Source organism: Corvus moneduloides, chromosome 1, assembly GCF_009650955.1.
Source record: "Corvus moneduloides isolate bCorMon1 chromosome 1, bCorMon1.pri, whole genome shotgun sequence".
NCBI classification, from domain to species: Eukaryota; Metazoa; Chordata; class Aves; order Passeriformes; family Corvidae; genus Corvus; species Corvus moneduloides.
The window spans coordinates 61,255,599-61,263,405 of record NC_045476.1 but is presented as its reverse complement, the minus strand read 5'-3'; positions in this window follow the sequence as shown (position 1 = coordinate 61,263,405).

Genomic DNA, 7,807 nt, shown 5'->3' with positions numbered 1-7,807 from the left:
AACCATCTGAAGTTCACAGGTGCCCATTTCTTACCTTGCCAGGGCAAAGATGTCTCTTAAAGGATTACATGCTTAAAGCACCAAAATTCAGATGTTGCAAAATTCACAGGAAATGAATGGATTCTGAGAAAACCTTCTTCCTGAGTGCTTCAGATTTGAACTAGGGCTCTGTTAGGAGCAATGTCCTCATCATCACAATTTTTGAAGAGGGGCTAGTGTGACAGTCTATACAACAACTAAGTAATCAGAGAGTTAAAACTGAAGTTTTGGGATGCAGTAGGAAATGTCTTTTCCTAACAGCTGGCCTGACTCTCTCTCACTGTTAGGTGCAATTTTATTTACGTTTTTGTCTTCATACACCATTCGAGTAAATTATCGCATTTGGTGGCATTGCTATATGAAAATACTTGTCTTTACGGTATTTGCATATTATATGTCATCTTTTTATTTCCCACATGACTCACGTTCCGTTTTTCAGTAAATATGGATTTATACATAACTAGGTAAAATGTATATCTCTCTACAAGGATTGTAGTTATGATTCATGTTAAGGGGCTCATTTTTCATTTTTGCTTACATTTTCTGTAAAATAAAATCCCATTTAACCACATGTAAGGCGTTCACAACTCATAGTGCTCAGATATATAATCTCCTTATGATGATGTGAAATAACATCTTGAGTCTCTGTGCAATTTATAAATAGCGCATTTAATTCTATAGGTTCTTACAGCAAAGCATGAAAATGGTACTGACGTGAATAATGCTTCAAATCCATTTCAGTCGTACTGAATTTATGTTTTTTTAATACACTGGAAGTACCTCATAGGAGATTTAATTCTATAGATCTCCTGGCATTACAATAAGGCAATTGTGATTACATCTCACAGCAGAGGCTGGACACAGAGGTCAACTGGGTGTCATTAATATTCACTATGTTTACATTACATTTCCATGGAACAGCTTGTATTCATGCTGATGATTTCTCAGAACAGGTCTGTGAAATAAATACAGTTTTTCTGTTGAGGTGATTAACTGCACTCCTGTTGGCTTCCTGGCCCATTCCCTGGCAGCTCCCTATACGGAGCCCTGAACTCCTCTGCCTTGCAAACTGGCTGTGCATGGTTGGCTAGCAGGCATGGCTGCAGCTGTTCCATAGCATCTGCAGTTCTTCCTGCCAGGAAGCCTAAATGAGTAGTCAGCAAGTGACTGACTCGTCAATGTTTTGTTTATCAGTGACAACATACAGGAAGAAAAAGCATGTTAAAAAAAAAAAAAAGCCAGCAAGCTTACCTGTCTTGTCAATGCTTTTACAGTCTTTTAATAGTAGCCTGCTACAGGTGTGTCATTGTCAGGGACCCTGCTGAGACAATGTGCATGTCAGGCTCCTTTCCCCAAAATATTAATGAACAATTACTACTGTTTAAAAAAACACGAAAGATGTCTTTTATAAAAGAGGAGCGTTCCACATGCCCTACCAACTGTCCTATCCTTGCTACCATTTTTTTGGTTCTCATTACTGACTCAAATTAAACTTGATGAACACATTTACATAACAAACAGTCCATAGATTTCATTAGTGGATTACTCCATGACTCCACTGCAAAAGCAATAAAAAGGTAAAAAAAACCAACTCACAGGGAAGATGATTCAAAGAATCCTGTAAAATCAATCTTCCAACACACAACTGAAAATCCATGACTCTTACTAACATGATATAATAATGACATGATTTTCATCAAATTATTAAATAAGTAAAAACAATTTCAGTGTTTTTGCATGTTTAAAAAACAGGGTTTTACAGTCTACATTATTAACTTGCTACTTTCAACAATAGACTGTGAAAACAGCCTGACTTAGTCACAGGCATCATTAGCAAGTTGAAAAGCTGATATAGCATGGTATAATGTTTAGTATCAAATATTTCAATCAATGTTTTGTTAAGCATTAAACTTCAATTATTATAAAAAAACCACTTGCTAATTAAGTCTTCATCCATTTGTACAATTCAGTAACAGCTGGCATTTCTAAATAAAACTAAAACATTAATGACATAGAAACAGCACTAGACAACAGACTATTCTAATTAGCCTCAAAATCAGCTTTCAAAAAGGAGTAATGTCAGCATCTTTCATCAGTATCCTTGTCACTTAATATCTTGGTTTGTTCTAAGACTATTTAGTGAATGAGAGCTCTCAAAATGCTTCTGTTCCAACAAATGCAGTAAGATCATCTAGGAATTTTCTCCCATGTTGTTAAGCTGAAAAAACTGATAGTGGGCTTGGGATGTCACCAGCCTTGTTCTTCCTGGTTGTGTTCTCCAAATAATGCCCTCAAGAAAACCAGATGCTGTGTAAAACCACACCTTCTGTAAGACTTTAAATGGCTGAAGGAGGCTGCTGCTCGTTGCCACCTAGTTTGTCAAGCAAAGAATTAACCATCCAAGTCACCAGAGGAATAGTATGTGCAGTCATCATTCAAATTCTTTAGTTATGAGACCATATGTAGATCACTGCAAGTACCAACAAACTTGTTGGTGTCGCCCATCATGATGATTCAAAACTTTATTAAATACTGCCAAAGAGAACCATGGCTGTTTCTGGTCTTAAAGCATTTCCATCATAGATGGCACGTTCCTTCTGGAATAAAGTTTCGACTCATTTCATCTCATTTTGTATTCCAAATACTTCTTTTTTAAATGGTGTTATTTTAATAGGACAGTTATAAAATATCTGCCAAATTAGCCTTTTAGTGTTTTTAGAAGATAACCAAGAAGATATCTACCTGGATAAGATTCTGAGAACTCCTGTAATATTTTATAAAACCATATTGCTGGGAATCAGAGGAGCTTCTTTGAATGTATGTAATCGTATTTATCCCTGCCTGGTCATCCTAAGACTTTCCATACACAGTTTCAAAGGATCATTAACTGTTGCAGCGGGGATTACTGCAACAAGCATATTTCAAACCAGGAGTCCCGTGGAAACGAAGTATATATGGACAGATTCGTGGTAGATGTTTCAGAGATGTTTATTTCTCCAGCCGCATGGCCGGGGCTCTGCTCAGGAACTCCGCAGTCACGGGACCCGAGGGTCCTTGGCCACACCGGGGAACGCAAAACAACCAATGGGAAATGAGACTGACCAGGGACAGGGAGACCCCGTGTCTCCCCCCCAGGGCCCCTCTCCCAGGGCTCCATGGCAGGGGACGGACCCCAACATCTCACCCATTTTATTTTAATAAAAGGAGAATGAAAACAACTGGATAAACATAACAAGAACAGTTTCAAGACAAAACAAGCCACCCTCCTGAGTTTTTAAATGTCTAAACAGATTCTGTGGAACATCTTAGGGCTGACAGAAGGGAGACAGAACTCTCCGGGCATGTTTTGTGGGGAAACTGAGGCAGGAGAGGGTTTAATTTCTTCCCTCTCCCTTTTCATCCCCCCCTCGGCATCGGAGAGGAATTGTAGGGAAATAGAATTGTATAGGGAAGCCATGGGGTGAAAAACGGATTAGGAATAAACTGGGGATAGGGTAAATTTAGGAAGGGGTTCATATTGGGTATAGGGTAAAAGGGGGAAGTAGGCTGTGGGTAGGGAAGCTGCTGAGATGGATATTGTTTATAATTTTGTGCATAACGGCTGCCTTTGACTGGAATACCCCCAGGCCCAGTAACATTCACTGCTTGTAAACCCTTCTTTCCTTGCACTGTATCAAATTGTACAACTTCCCCATCTCCTACACTTTGCAGGTAATTTTTAGGGTTATTCCTTTTAATGGCAGTTCTATGGATGAATAAATCTCCCCCTGTATCATCTCGTGTTATAAATCCATAGTTGTTTTTTACATTGTACCATTTCACAGCTCCTGAGATTTTTGTTGCTACAACTTCTCCTATCACGTGCTTGCGTGTTCGTTGTGGCTGCTGGTCCCGCGTGGCCGCCGCCTCGCCGACTCCGACGTCTCGGCCGGGCCCCCGCGTTGCGGCTGCTCCGCGCTCTCCCAGTGGTGCTGCTCCGGCGCGTGTCCGGGCTCTGCGGGGCCCCGCGTTGCCATCGCCGCTGGCTCCGTGCCCTGTGAGCGGTTCCGCTCCGCCAACTCCACGCTGCTTTGAGAGAGGCCCCGTTCCGGCTCGGCGCTGCGCTGCGCGGCTTCTCGTGTCGCTGTGGAAACCGCCGCCTCTCCTTCCGCAGGGCTCTCCGAGCCGTGCGCTCAGAGCGGGCTGCCACGCCGATGCCCGGTTCCTGGCTGCTCGTGGGGGCCGCCTCTCTGCTGCACGTGGCCCATGGAACCTACGGCGCCTGCGGCATCACTCCCTCACTCGCGGCCGCGTGGCCGGGGACCCCGAGACAGGGATGGGGTCCACAATAAGGCACGGGCTCTCGAGGGGGCCGGGCGCATCCAGCACAGGCACCTCCGCCGACATGTGCCATAGGGATGGCGGCCGCGCGGCCTCGGCCGCGGGACTATGGCCATCCTTTGCTTTAGGGGTAATAGGACCATATAAATGCTCCTGAATGGCTTCACTGACCACCATGGATCCATGCAAGGATTCAATCACTAATGCATGTTCTGTTTGATCTTTCATCTCCCACAAGATCTCGTCCCAAAAACACCCCTGACAAGATCCAGGAGGTTCAATATCAAGAAGTAAGTCTGGAGAAATACAGGAGAAATTTTTGAAAAGCCAGTTAAAAAAAAGTTCTAGATCTCCCGGTTCCATTACTTTTTTATTTTGTTGTTCAAGGATTCCTTTAACTTCTAGGTACATTTCTTTCTGTGGCTCAGAGAGCCCCATTTCCCACGATTCTTCCGTAGTCCAGAGAGAATATCCAAACCAAGATGAGAAGAGAGAGGTCTAGAGTGGTTATTTTACTCACGAATCTTCCTCAGGGATCGGTGTCCTGCCCGCATTCCTCCACCAGTTTGTTGCAGCAGGGATTACTGCAACAAGCATATTTCAAACCAGGAGTCCCGTGGAAACGAAGTATATATGGACAGATTCGTGGTAGATGTTTCAGAGATGTTTATTTCTCCAGCCGCATGGCCGGGGCTCTGCTCAGGAACTCCGCAGTCACGGGACCCGAGGGTCCTTGGCCACCCCGGGGAACCCAAACCAACCAGTGGGAAATGAGACTGACCAGGGACAGGGAAACCCCGTGTCTCCCCCCCAGGGCCCCTCTCCCAGGGCTCCATGGCAGGGGAGGAGACCCCAACAATTAACACTTTGTAGCTATAAAGACTTCCTATCTCATAGCTTTGCATATGTGTATTATTACAGGTTGAAAAACCACATAAACCTATCTTCAGATTTTTCAACTCAGTAAATATGCTTAGAGCAAAATTTACAGTGTGTGTTTGTAAAAAGTTGTGGCGTAACACATTCCACACTATTTTCTTGTTCCTGATTTCAGTATCATCTCCATTTTACAGTCACAGGAGAGGTCCCTCAGGAAGCTTGGATTGTCAGACACACATCAGCAGTGAAGAACCACCTGGGTGAAAGAGAAAGAATATCTGTAGTTGCATCAGCAGAAAGTATCTAGTAAGAAAGTATGGTCTTTTTCACCTTTACAACACTTTTTAAACTGTAAACACTTTTCACTCTTTACAACACTGTTAACAGTGAAGGCATCTTTCTTCTCACTTTGACATAAGTTACATTAGGGAAGTATTGAGCTTTATTATTAGCTCATGCACAATGTAATTGAATTATAATTATTATATGCCTAATTGCTAAATACTGTGATTATTTGTATTACCTCCTTCAGTTGCTTTTTAGTATCATAACCTGCTTTGGCTCCTGTTTAATTCTGCAGGGAACACACCCAGAAATCTCTGCTGTATTTTTATAAATTTCTTGTCAGTGCTGTTAAATTACATCAAAAGAGAGAAGAGAGGTTATGGACACAACTGCTGGTCTCCCTCCTAAATTTCATTACATAGGGGCTAGAATCAAAATTTACTGAAGCCATGGAGAATTTTTGTATTGTCTTTGGATCAGGCCATAAATTTTTATTAAAAAACTGCCTCTGCTGATTCTTTGTCTCCCAAGTAGTGTATGCTGTGTAATTTATGAATAATTCCAGTCATGATTTCTTTTTCTAATATTAAGGTACCGTTTCTGATGTCAGCTTTGACTGGGTAATAATATCAGCTGAGTGAGTGATAAGAATTCAGATCCATGGTAGCAGCCTGAGCATTAATAACTGTAATGTCTAAAGAGGAGGAATAATACATTTAAAATAAAAAGTGGAAGTCAAAGTAATTTTTCATTTCAGTAGAACAAATGTATGGGATGAATGGAGCACACAGTCCCAATGCTTCATAAGATGCAATTAAATAGTAACTTCATGATTTGTGTTGTGTTTATTTTGACCTTTCAGATATGTGGGAAAGGCTTTCACCAGTCAAGCAGAGAATTCAATAAAAACAGAGACTTTGAGCACAATGACTTTCAGTGAAGGTAGTGCTATTTTGAAGACTTGCAGAGCATTTTCCTACAGGACATTTTCAAGACAAATGGAGCAGACATCATGGTGCTTTCTTTGTCCAGCAAGGCAGAACTGAGAATGTGAATCAAGATTCCTGGATGTTGGAGCTACCTTTGTTCTACCTTTGTGCTTGGCCACTGAAGAATTACTTAAAAGGAAAAAAACAAGCCATCACGTACTTCCTTCCTAAGAGAACTCTCTTCAGTTTTCTCACGAATCAACAGATCATGTGCAAACCAGTTTATTTGATGACTAGTTAGAGAAGCTAATGCCTGAACATAAATCTGCAAAAGCTCTTGCAAGCCACCTGTTTTCCAGAAAGACCTTTACAAGCAAATTGTCCATCCAAAGCACCTTTATAAAGATCATTTTCTTAGGCTGCTGCACGGACTGCAGCAGTGGGGTTAATTACCTGTGCTGGACAGAGCACAGTGCTAATGGGACAGTGTGACTTCCTGTTCTGTGGTGGTTCATTCAGAGCTTACTTGTGTGTTTCTGCATAGCACTACACTGGGCCACAAGGATACTTACTTAATTTCTGTATTTGTATTGTTTGCTTGATGCAGTGTAGCAAACGGGAAGAAAGTGTAACATTGTTCACCACAAAGATGCCTCAATGCACTTCTAAGAAAAAGCTATTTTAACCTACTGAAAATCTGAGCGCATTATCTAACTTTGAATGAAATCAATAACCAAATTACATCCATTTTTATGGCATGGGATCAAAGACTGAAGTAATTAAAATGTAGATAGAATCATGTTTCAGAATTAAAAGTCATAGGTTCTCTTCATGGTTTTCTGTAAATATAGCTAAAATCAAACTTAGGTTATATTTTATGCTATGCTATGAAGAAAGATTCCATCTCCTGCAGCCCATTCATCAACAGAAGTAATCTTTTCTTGAAAATAACATGAAAAATCATTGCAGTTTTATAGTCAAAAAGAACATGATTTATGAGTTAGAATTAAATTATATTCTACACATCTATGCCACCACACACAAACCATCTACTTCATGGACACAAACTGCACTTGGAAAGCCATACTTGGACAATAACTACAATCCTCTGTCACTTTAGGGATCATGTTAGGCAAAAGGTCTGGATACAGGATTAAAGGTTTCTACCCCATTTAACCCCAGTTGTAGTGCACCAAACCTGCGTCCTGTTGTGGATGGCTTGAGGTCCACCAGCCCATATCCAGCAGTGGGTTGCTCCTTGGTTCAAGGTCCACCAGCTGGTTCTTTGTTGGGTCCTGGCTTACAGTGCAAAGTCTGCTGGACTGCTCTTCTTTTACACTCTGTGCTGGCCTTGG